Raw genomic sequence first — 12,824 nt, forward strand, 5'->3', positions numbered from 1 at the left:
TCACTGGGGGGTTGCGGTTGGTGTTGGTGGTATTTCATTCGGCTGTCTGTGATGTGTAACTTTGCTTTCAATGCTGTGGAAGTTTGCGTTGAATGCTGTGTGAGAATGCAGTCTGTGTGGCATGAGGGGCAGCAGTCTGTGGCATGGGAGTCTGGGGCAGGGGTGTCTTACGCTGGGGCGTCTGCAGGGGACATAGGGTGGTTGAGATGTGATCAGAGCCATGGAGCCAGACCAGTTGAGCTGGGTGGATGAGACCCCAAAGTGGAAAGTCATTTGGTGCCCACTGAGGAGCCTGAGGATGGAGGACAGCTGAGGGTGTGCATTGGCAGGAGAGCTCGAGATGCTCTCATCGCCTCCTGCTTCATGGATAAAAACTAACTCGCCGGCCTACGGTATGATCCCCCCCTCCCCCCACCGCAAAATATCGTGCCCTCTCGGCAACCAGGCTTTGGAGGTGGCCGAGATCTCAATAATCAGGGTGCTGGGATTGGGGAGTCCTTGAGTGCCTGCTGCCTGGTCAATGCAGGAGGGTGATGATGACACGCTGTGATAAATGGTCTGTGATGCTTCGCAGACACACTAACTGACTCCTGTGTGACTCCTGTCTGTCTGCTGCCAGCTCGCTGACCCCCCGACTTATGGCTGAGTGAGGTTCTGGCCTACATTCCTCTGTCCTTTTGATCTAGAGAGGGATTAAGGACGAGGATCTTTTAAGATGATGCCTGAGACCTATCGTTGGTTGGTATCCTGCCTACCACACCCTGTTGCCTGAGATGCCCTTGGCAGGCATCCTCTGCAGGCTGAGACCGAGAGGGCCCCAGCCTAGTTTTGGGTGGCACTGGTGTTGCGTCACCCTGATCTGCCTACTGTGCCTGAGTTGCTTCGGTCTCAGGAAGGGTGGACCCAGATTGGCTGGGCACTCCCAGGGGCTCCTGGGTGGAAAGACCCAGGCTGTGCTACAGTGGCGCCTCCTCATTCTCTGTGCCTGTGGAGACCCTAGCTTAATCCATGTGATGGAGTGGCAGCTGGAGGGAGGTCCAGAAGCCTCATTGTCATCTGACTCTGCCAGCCCTGGAGGCCCACCATTGTCTGCACCATGCAGTTGAAGCTCTCAGCCATGTTCCTCAGGGACTGAACCATGCTTCAGACATCTCCCACCTTGGATCTTACTTTGACCCCCAAGCCCCGCCCTGCTGTGTTGGCTTTGTGACAGCATTGCCGCCACCATCTCCTGTGAGAGGAGGCTTTGGAGCACCTCCCTTCAGGCTTGCTGTCACAGGAATGTCGCTGATACCCCTCCTGATATTCTTGGCTCTGCCTTTGTATCTCTAGCAGCTAAGGGATGAACAAGTCTAAAGGTATCCCGTCTGGCTGGGGCACAGCTGAGTCCTGGGATCCTCTGACTGTTTGATCACTGGGACACTCCTGCCTCCACCTGATGTTTATCAGAAACAGCGTGGTGCTCACCAGATAGTGACTCAGAGCCTGCCTGCTAAGATCGCCCATCAAGGTGTATGTCTCAGAGTGGTGGATGATGCAGGTGAGAAGCGTGACCCATCTTAAAGTATCCTCTTCTGACATCTCCTCCAAGGTCATGTCGAGGTTGGGCGATGGGACCCTGCTGGTGGACGGGCCAGGTTGACTGGGTGATGTTACTGCAACAATAGGAACATGGTGTTAGTACATGGCTGCGGCAATAATCTGGGATACACAGAACTCACTTGAGTTTGGTCATCTGGATGAACGTGCAATGGCTCCACACTATTCTCTCACAGGCCCACCTCGCTCTCAGCACAGGCCTTCTCCTGCTCCTCCCCTACAAGCTCCAGAGATCTCTTCTTAAAAGGAGTCAGGATCTTCAGCCCTGGCATTCCAACGCCCATCTTTGCTCACTCATGGTGGTTGTGAGCAAGCTTATCCTGCAGGAACACAATGTGATGGTAACAGGCCGCCTGGTGGGTCAGATATCGATGAAACCTGGCATGTGTGGGCACGGCGCGTGAGCAGGGAGGGGATGTGAGGAGAGGAGTCCCAGTGGGTGTGAGGATACTTCTGAGAGGTCGGGTGATGGGGCCCTCCTCGGTGGCCACATGTTGGTCGAGGTTACATTCTGAGGGATGACGGAAAGGTGGAGTGCAGAGAGGGTACAGAGAGGACCTCCCCTGGTAGAACAGAGTAGACCATTCATCTTCTTGAGGCATTGCACCTCTATCCTCTTGTGGAGGATGCTGGCGCTGACCAGTGCTGCCATTCTTCCAGACAGGTGTATCATAATGCAGAGGGTCTCCTGCCAGCCTGAGGGTAGATTGTTCCCCTTCTCTCCTCTACGCCATCAAGCAGCTGGACGAGGGCCCCCTCCATGAAGCAGGGAGCAGGTTTCTTCACTGCCATCCCCCTAACTTGACTGTGAGCAAGTGCTGTGGAACTGTTTCAGTGCAGACACCCCTTAATAGAACTTCTCAGATGACCCCGGGAACAGGCGAATCAGATGCCTCGCACTCCATAGGTGCTGCAGTTTTCACGTGGGGACTTTTATTTCTAAGTGTCTAAAAATTGTGATCTGGATCACGCCACCGGGACCGACAGGATTTGCACGGGATAGGGCAGCACGGTGGCACAGTGGTTAGCACTGCTGCCTCATGGCACCAAGGACGTGGTTTGAACCCGCCCCGGGTTTCTGTCCGTATGGAGTTTGTACATTCTCCCCATGTCTGCGTGGGTCTCACCCCCACAACTCACAGATGTGCACGTTAGGTGGATTGGCCATGGTAAATTGCCCCTTAATTGGAAAAACCTTTTACAAAAGAAAAAAAAGGATTTGCACCGGGTTTCACGCCAAAACAGACACTTAACCAAATTTTGGGAAATTTCCACCCCTGACTCTAATCTTCTCAAACTAATGTCCCACTCTTGGGACAGCAGATTGTCTAGTAGAAACTTTCGTCATCCGAAATCTTGATTTTCTGCTTACAATGGAATTTTCCAGAAAAGTTTGAAAAAACTATGATGTATGAGTGGAGTTGTGGCAAGTATTATGTACAGGGAATTTACTTGTAACTGATTTACTCCAATCTTACACCAAAGCATCACTATGTGCAAATTTATTTTTCCTTGATCATTTGCATTGGCCCTGAATTATGCCTGCCAAAGTCTCAAAAAGCACATTAATAGCGTGCAGCCTCCATTCAAAAGACCAGGGAATACTGGTTTCCTGTATTTATGCCATTTCTGAGATAACTTCCAAACTTTTCGGCATAACACAATTAAAAGTCACATGGCAGGATTCTCCTTGGGAGACTATGGGCGTGATTCTCTGATCCCGAAGCTAAGTGTTGACGCTGTCATAAACGCCGTTACGTTTCTCAATGGCGTCATGGCCTCAGCTTCAGCGATTCTGACCCCAACAGGGGTACGGACCCGCCAGGTAAGACCAGGTGCGAACGGCACCGGCGGGACTCGGGTTTTTTTGTATGGCCGCTCAGCCCATCCCGTAGAGTGGCCCCCGTCCAGCGCCAATGGCGCCAATTCTCCGCCCTCCGGAGAATTGGCGGACTGGCGTATGGCGGCATCGCGCGATTCACACCTGTCCCAGCGATTCTCCGGCCCGGCCTGAGCTGAGAGAATCCCGCATTATGTTATCCCCAGAGCTGAATTGCACCTGATTTGCGCTCAGACTGGAAATGCAACTCGGGAAGCTATTCCCAATCTTTAGCTATGCAAATGTTTGTATGGCATAGATTGCGAGGGATTTCCTAGGGCATCCCACTATCGCCGACTTTTTGAGCGGGCTGCCCAATAGCAAGGTCCTGTGACTGAACCCCCATCACTCCCACAATGCAATTCAGGCCCCTCCTGCCCGAGGTTTCTTTGGTACCCCTCCCCGCCCCCACCCAGTATTGGGGCAACACGACAGCACGCCCGCACCCATCGCACCCTTCCACCAGACACTCCCTAATTAAAGAGATCCCTCCAAGAGATCCCCTAATTAAAGAGGCGCCCAGAAGAAGCTTGCAGAACAGAGAGCCCTATCTTGAATCGAGACAACAGTCCAGACAGAGGCAATGAAAAAAAGCTCTGTTGGAAACTTACTTGGAAAAGACACCTGTTGGCCCAAGTAGAGGAAGCAGTATCTGTCAATTCCCGGAAAGAGAAAACCAGTCAGCTGAGTTTAAATCCCCTCAGATCTTAGATCTGGATCACATTCATTTATTTCTCTTTGATATTGATTTTACTAGGCTGTGATTTACAGCTTTCACACACTCCCAACTATGTGCATTGTTCCACTTATCTCACTTCACACTTGAGTGACTTTGAAATATTCAGCTGTGAACCTAATTGCAATGCTATACTCCACTATTACCCCTTAATTGGAAAAATAAAAGAATTGAGTACTCAAAATTTTTTTAAATCCTCATTTCTGGAGACTAATATTTATGAAATCGCAGGTGCTTAATTTGCTAATAATGATTTCATAATGACTCATAATCTCCAATGGATCTCTCATTTTTAGTTTTTAGTTGCTTAGAAACACTATTAACATAATTGTGAAAAGTGTTGCGCAACAAATTATTTTAACATTTGAAATATAGGGCAAGATTTTGCACAACCTTTTCCCTCCAGATTCTCTGGCACTCTGACTTTTACCATCGCGCTAACAGGGCCTAATAGAGCTGACAGCACTGGCTCCGCAGAGATCATGATGTCTTTTATAAAGGACGCCTTGATCTGCGCTGAAATAAATACTTTATCAAGGGAACATATGGCGGGGAAACCCTGCCGCCATATTTTAAATTATTGAAATGAATTCAAATGGCGGGACCTCGTTACGTCACCGGCGAGGGGTGGGTTAAACCAGAGAATGGAATCTCGCCTCCGAGATTCCTGTTCCCGCGATTTCGCGGGATTTTCTGCCAGCACTGCCATTCTCACCCGTTATATGCGCCGGCAGAAAATCTCCCCCATGTTTTATCATTCTTCACCATTTCACCTATTTCACCCATTTGATCTTTCACACTTTTGTATGCACATTAACAACATCACACTGACTAAAACCATCAGTGACTGAACAATAATTACATCTAAAAGCTTTTCATTTTCCACTTTTGCTAATTCATTTTAGCGCTGGTCATTTAGCCGAATCTCACCAGACTCTCTTGAAGAATCAACTTCATTAACGGTTTCCTACATTTATCTACATTAAAACTTGGTTGTCATTTCTAAGCCCATCTTCTTAATTTGTCCAATTCTCTATGATTTTGAATGTCTCCTTATTGTTTGTGGCTTGTGACATATCTTACCTCATCGACAGGTTTTGCAATATTATAAGCACTCTTCTCTAATTAAGTTATGAAGAACATGCACGGCAGGGGACTCATAAATGGGTGCCTACAACATTGCTCTGCAATGCTTGAATAGTCACTGCCTCTAGACAATGTTTTCTTACCATTTTTCATTGCCTCTGCTTCTAAGTGTCAAATTAATTCTCAAACCAGCTCATAATTTCCATTAATTCCATTAACCAGAACCTTGTTTACAAGTCTTCTGAAAATGTGTTAAATCCCATCTGAAAATTAAAGGAATTTATATTAAATGTATTTCCCATATTGCCAATGAAGAGGTATAAAAAGCCAATTATACCCCTTAGCTTGATGTCAGTGGTGTACACAATGGGTAAATTGCACAGCAATGTACAAAAGTCCAAATATACCTCAATGTTTTCATCTGCAAAGACTTCCTGTGCTTCTATCTTTAGTTCAAAAGTGAAAATATGTTATAGAAAACCTAAACATTTCAACATCAGCCTAGAGTATACATTAAAATGCCTTCGCTGGTAAAATTTACAGTTTCAATAAACAGAGGGTTGCACTGTTCGAACATAGTAGTAACTTCAGAAGTGGGAGGCTGTGACTCTTTTTCCAACAATACATCTCAACACATTTCCAAATGACAAAGGTATAAAGAGAAAAGTGGCTCAGGTTTGATGGATTACTCAAAAATAGACTCTTTATTAATCAGATCTCATAGTCCAGTTTGGTTAGAAAATTTAAAATGCAAGCTCAGCGACATGGAAGTAATTAGACCAGCTGTTGGAAGAGTGATGGAACTGGATTATCATAGATCTGGGGCAGGATTCTCTGATCCTGAGGCTAAGTGTTGACACCATTGTAAACGCCGTCGCGTTTTTCGACGGCGTCAACATGGCCTCAGGAGCAGGGAGTCTGACCCCTACAAGGGTCCAGCAAGGCACTGGAGCGACCCACGCCGCTCCAGCTGCCGATCCCGGTGTCAGATGGGCGCCGCGGGTCTGTGCATACGCAGTCGGAATGGCGCGATTGCCGCCCATGAGCAGTGGCTCCCTTCTCCGCACTGGCCCCAACGGAACATGACGTAGGGCTGCGCGGAACAAAGGAGGCTCCCAGCCCGAGAGGCCAGCCCGCTGATCGGTAGGCCCCAAAAGCGGGCCAGGCCACAGCGGAGGCTCCCCCAGGGGTCGGATCCCCCTTCCCTCCCACCAGGCCGCCACTGGATCCATTAACACTGAAGTCCCGCCGGGTAAGACCAGGTGTGAACGGCGCCGGCGGGACTCGGGTTTTTTTGTACAGTCACGGGCCATGAATCGCCGGGGATGGGGGGGGGGCCCGTAGAGCGACCCCCGACTGCCGCCGCGTCGACCGCGCTGGCGCCAATGGCACCGATTCTCCGCTCTCCAGAGAATCGGTGGACTGGCATCGGGGCGGCGCTGCGCGATTCGCGCCTGTTCTGCTGATTCTCCGGCTCGGCCTGGGCTGAGAGAATCCCGCCCATGATTTCTCTTGAAAGCTTGTGTTCATGAGCTATGTGTTGTGAACGTGGTCTATTTTTCAGTAATCTAATGATTTCGATTGTGAAATCCTTTTGTATTTTTCTCCCTTGATTCCACACTTGAGCATCAGATACAATTTCAGGTAGTTTGCATGAAACCTAGTGAATGCATCAATGGCATCAAGCTCAAGAACATCTTTACAGTATGAATGCTACACAACTAATGTTCCACCTTGTTTGGAAATCTGCATAAAACTAACTGTATTAGTGCTGGAGCTTTAAAAAGCTGTATACTTGGTTTACTCCTACCCCTGTCGAAAACAATGGCACTTTTTCAGTGTTAGGTGGCGGCACAACATCTGTACCCAGCCAGCCAAAGATCGATTGAAATAGCACAGGTTTCTTACAGGAGTTTTTGAAGAAAAGAATAATTTTGTGAAACTGGTTTACATTGTGTGAAAAATCAGCTGCAACTCTTTTTAAAATCTGGAATCAGCAGCTGGGTTCTAGAATTGTTTCTGTGATGAGATCCCAAGTTATCTTTTTTTACATATATTTCACTTTGCTTGGCTTTTTTTGGCCTGTTGTGGCACGTCTGGGAATGAACCACTACGCCACTCAGCAAGCTCATGCGAAGGATCCGTAGTTATCTTCTCCACTGGCACCGCTGCTGAATGGAAGGACGGCATCTGCATGAGCATTGGGAATCAAACACAGGACTTTGCTCTTTCATGCCTGACTACAGATGGAATTTTCAATAACTGATAATGAGCAATTTACAGTCTCTGGAAATGAAAAGAATAGTGCTGTATCTTGCCTGTGGGATTTGTGTCATGAATGTTAACATTAAAATTTAAGAATCCTGCTGCACTTTGACCATAATTAGAGCTATTACATAGGAATACCTCTGTCGGGAGAGCTATTGGCCTGACAGATTAGTGTCATGTGAGAGTACCTTTAAGAAATGGGTGTTTAAGAAATGTACCTTTAAGAAATGGGTGTTTATCAGTGATGTCAGAATGTGGGTGGAGCTGGGCTGTCTGTCAGATTTTTACTTTTGTTTTAGGCTGTTTGCTGCAGGGTGTGTTTTAGTTTTGTTTTCAGTGTTGGAGCTGAAGTCAGACAAAGCAGGTGTACTGCTGTTCTCTCTGCCATGAAAAGACTGTCTCTTGATCATTTGGTGAATTCAGAATTATAAATGTTTTCAGTAGTGACTTTAACCTGATGTGCTTCTGTTAAAGGTTATGTTTTTTGTAAGTCTTCTGGATGTTAAAAGGACAGCGTAAGCATTACTTCGTATGTTTTACTCTTTGGGGGTTGTATTTGAATTAATGGTTGCAAAGATAACTTGAGTTCATAGAATAAACATTGTTTTGCTTTAAAAAATACTTTTCCATTTCTGCTGTACTACACCTGTAGAGTGGGTCATGTGCTCCCCATACCACAGTCTAGTAAAAGTTGTGGGTCAGGTGAACTCTATATGATACACTTTGGGGTTTTCTAAACCCTGGCCCATAACATTAGTATCCTGAATTCAAACACCGACAAAACTGCAATACAACAGATGTGGAATCTCCAGTACCCCAATCATTCCGTTCCCTTCTGTTCTTCAGCATTCAACCCCCTCCAGAGCCTACCACTGCCAGAAATTCAGCAGCTCAATATCCCATTCTTGTTCACCAGCAGCAGGCTGTCTGGGATCCAGCTCACTGGTCACATTTAAATGAGGCCCATAGTTCGAATAGAGGTGTGATTCAAACCTACCCATTCTGGTATAGGGATCATTCCCTGCACCCAGCCCATGGCAGATGCGTACTTTTTTCCCCTAAATAACTGGCAAACAGTTATAAAAGTACAAGATTTAATTTCACAAGCTAAAACTAGAACACAGAATTGTAGAATTGTTACAGCGTAGGAGAACATTTGGCCCATCATGTCTGCTCCAACTCTCCAAATGAGCATCGTGACTAAGCACCATTCCCCTGCCTTTTAACCCATACCCCTGCATATTGCTTCTATCCAATTAATCATCTAAGGCCCTCTTGACTGTCTCGATTGAACCTGCCTCCACCACATTCCCAGGAAGTGCATTCCTGACCCGAAGCACACATTATGTGAAAAACAAATTTCTCACATCACATTTCCTTCTTTTACAAATCACTTAAGTCTGTGTATGCCATCTTGTTCCTGACCCTTTTACAAGCAGGAATAGTTTCTCCCTATCAACTCTATCCAACCTCTCATTACTCTATCAAATCTACTTTTAGCCTTCAATCTCCAAGGAGAGCAGTCCCAATCTCTCCGATCTATCTTTATAACTGAAGTTCCTCATCCCTGGACCCATTCTTGTAAATCTCTTCTGCACTCTCCCCAATGTGTTCACATTCTTCCTATAGTGTGGTACCCAGAACTGAACAATATTCAAGTTGAGGTTTAAATAGTGTCTTGTACAAGTTCAGCATAACCTCCTTGCTCTTGTATTCTATACCTATAAATAGATCCCAGAATTCTTTATTAACTACTGCCTTCAATGATCTATGCACATGTACACACAGGCCTCTCTCCTCCTGCACCCCTTTAAGAATGTTATCCCTTATTTTATACTGTCTCTCCATGTTCTTCCTACTAAAATGCATCATTGCATATTTATCCACATTGAACCTCATCTGCCACCTATCTGTCCATTCCACCAACTTGCCTATGTCCTTTTGAAGTTCTATACTGTCCTCTTCACATTTTTAAATACTTCCCAAGTTTTGTGTTGTCTGCAAACTTTGAAATTGTTCCTTACACACCAAGATCATTAATGTATGTCAGAAAAGGCAAAGGTCCCAAAATCAACTCCTGAGGAACACCACTACAAACCTTCCTCCAGCCCAAAAATATCCATTGACTATTACTCTCTGCTTCTTCTTATTCAGCCAATGTTGTATCCATATTGCACAGTTTCATTCCTTGAGCTACAACATTTCTGACTAGTCTGTTGTATGGCACTGGATCGAATGCCTCCTGAAAACCAAATCCTGATCTCAGTAAACAAAGATACATTTCCCAAGCCACAAACACTCTTTCTTCAGTGTATGAGTGTTACCTGCCTCAGGAAACACTGACCCTTTAAATATAGATCGAATAATTGTTTTTTTGCAAAATATATATTGAAATCTAATTGAGAATCTGTTGTATTGATTTCAGTTCATTTTGCAGCTCCAGCCATGTGTCAGCCTTGGCTCAGTCGCAGCAAATTCACATCTGAATCAGAAGGTCATGGGGCGCGATTCTCCCAAAGGGAGACAAAGTGCCGACGCCGGAGTGAAAACCGGAGTGTTTCACTCCGGCATCGGAGGCAGCTCCTCGCCCCCCCGTTCTCCCACCCCCTGGGGGCTAGGAGCGGCGGCACATCAGTTTTGCACGCCGGGCCTTGGCGCCTAAATGACGTTACCCGCATGCGCAGGTTGGCCGGCGCCAACCCGCGCATGCGCGGTTGCCGTCCTCCCCTCCGCCGCCCCGCAAGACATGGAGGATTGATCTTGCGGGGCGGCGGAGGGAAAAGAGTGCGTCTTTCAGAGACGCCGGCTCGACAATCGGTGGGCACCGATCGCGGGCCAGACCCCTCCTGAGCACCCCCCTGGTGCTCGATCCTCCCCCCCCCCCCACAGGCCCCACACACAGCGGTCGCGCGCTGTTCACGCCAGCAGCGACCAGGTGTGGTTGGCGCTGGCGTGAACCAGTCGCATTAGGCAGGCCGCACGGCCCATCCGGGCCGGAGAATCGCCGCTCACCCGTTAGAAACGGCGAGCAGCGATTCTCCGAGCGGCCTGTCGTAAAACGCGACATGCCGTTTTTGGGGGGGGGGGGAGGGGGGGGGGAGAATCGCGTGTGGGTGCCAGGGCGGCGTGGCGTGAATCGCCCGGCACTCCCGCGATTCTCCCACCCGGCGTGGGGGTCGGAGAATCGCGCCCATGGATTCTAACCCTACTCCAGAGAATTGAATGCATACTTCAGTACAGTAATGAGGGAGTGCTGCACTGTCAGTAATGCCCTCAGTTGGGTGAGACATTAATCTGTCTGATCTCTCAATGGTTGTAAAAGATTCTATGGTATTCAAAGAAGACCAGGGGAGGTGTCCTGGCTGACCAGCACCACGTAAAAAACAGATGATCAAGTCAAACTTTAATTGCTGCGTCTCAGTCTTCGGTGTGTTTCTCTACGTTTATAAATTGACTACAAAGGTACTTTTTGCCTGAAAAGTGCTTTTAGATGTCCCAAAATTCTGAAAGCTAACATATAAATTTACGTTCTTTATTCGAGTAAAGGCCGTGTGCAGGATTCTCCATTGGCTGACACTGAAATCGCGAAACACAATTGGGAAGAGAATAGGTTCCGACGCTAAAATCACGGTGGGCACCAATTTGACGGCAAAGCGGCATCAATGCGTACTGGAACGCACATACAGTAAACACCGTTTGCATGTTATTAACGGGCCCAACCCGATACTCTCCAGAGCCTCCGCAATACCCCGCCTCCGATGGGCTGAGCTCTCGTCGGCGTGGTTCGCTTGTGCTTTTAAAAATCCTGAAACCAGCGTGGCGGCCGCTGAGGGAGAGAGAGGGGGTACAGAAAGTGTCCAACATCGCCATAGTTTTCTGACAGTTGTGATGCTGGCAGGGGGGCTTTTGCCAAGGCTGGGGGGGGAGGAGGGTAGTTGCAGGGGTGGCCAGGAGATGGGCTGTGGGGCTGGGGTGGATGGGCATGGAACACCATTGCTGCAGCTGGCAAGGCAGCTATGCAGCTTCACACGCTGCTAACAGCCCACTATGAACACGGGTCATATAGATACCTCCCCAAGCCCAACCCCCAGGTGCCCTCTGGCCCCAGCCGACCCATCAGCTGTATAGGCGTGTGTGTGGGGATTGTAATATGTATATGCGGCTGTAGCTTGTTAGGCTCCAGAATGTCAACGCTTAGTGCCCTGAACACTTAGAATCATGGCCCGGCGAATCCCGCACAGTTTTTCATTGGAATTGATTGTGTTCCGCGTTCTGCCGGTGCTAGCCCCTCGACAGTGGCTGAATCTCCCCGTGTCTGCGTGGGTTTCCTCCGGGTGCTCCGGTTTCCTCCCACAGTCCAAAGATGTGCAGGTTAAGTGGATTGGCCATGATAAATTGCCCTTAGTGTCCAAAACATTTGGGCTGGTTGGGGGTTCTTGGGTTATGGGGATAGGGTAGAGGTGTGGGCTTAGGTAGGGTGCTCTTTCCGAGGGCCGGTGCAGACTCGATGGGCCAAATGGTCTCCTTCTGCATTGTAAATTCTATGATATCTCCACCTTGGCACCATTGATGTAGACTGGGATGTGTACAATACTTGCTTCCTGAAGTCAATGACCAGCTCCTCAGTTTTATTGACATTGAGGGATAGATTGTTGTCATTACACCACTCTATTAGGTTCTCTATCTCCCTCCTGTATTTTGACTCATTGTGATTTGACATCCGATCCACAGTGGTCGTGTCATCAGCAAATGTACAGATGGAGTTGGAGCTGAATTTTGCCACGCCGTCATTTGTGTATTGGCAGTATAGTAGGGGGCTAAGTATGCAGCCTTGCGGGGTCCCAGTATTGAGAACTATCATGGATGAGGTATTGTTGTTTATCCTTACTGATTGTGATCTATGGGTCAGTACATTGAGGATCCAGTTGCAGAGGGAGGAGCCAAGTCTTAGGTTTTTGTGTTTTGATATGAGCTTGGCTGGGATTATGGTGTTGAAGACGGAGCTGTAGTCAATGAATAGGAGTCTGACGTAGGAGTTCTTTTTTTTTTCAAATAATTTTTATTGGAATTTTTTACAGAAAATATAAAAATATAACAACAAGTATAGCAACAAGCAGTAATATACAACTAACAGCCCCATAACACCCACAATTCCCCCCATACCGTAACATCACATGTATCACACTCCCCCCACCCCCACCCCCCCCAACAAGAGAACTTAACCATAAATTAAAATTAAATAAATCAAATTTAAAT

At 47.6% G+C, this 12,824-nt stretch overlaps 1 protein-coding gene across 11 annotated transcripts in view; it reads left to right on the forward strand.

The window, feature by feature from the left end:
* The window catches only part of dlgap1a (discs, large (Drosophila) homolog-associated protein 1a), a 1,116,163-nt gene that overhangs the window by 806,101 nt on the left and 297,238 nt on the right, over positions 1-12,824 (forward strand). The gene's annotated exons all lie outside the window — the stretch shown is intronic.

Source organism: Scyliorhinus canicula, chromosome 10 (assembly GCF_902713615.1).
Source record: "Scyliorhinus canicula chromosome 10, sScyCan1.1, whole genome shotgun sequence".
NCBI classification, from domain to species: Eukaryota; Metazoa; Chordata; class Chondrichthyes; order Carcharhiniformes; family Scyliorhinidae; genus Scyliorhinus; species Scyliorhinus canicula.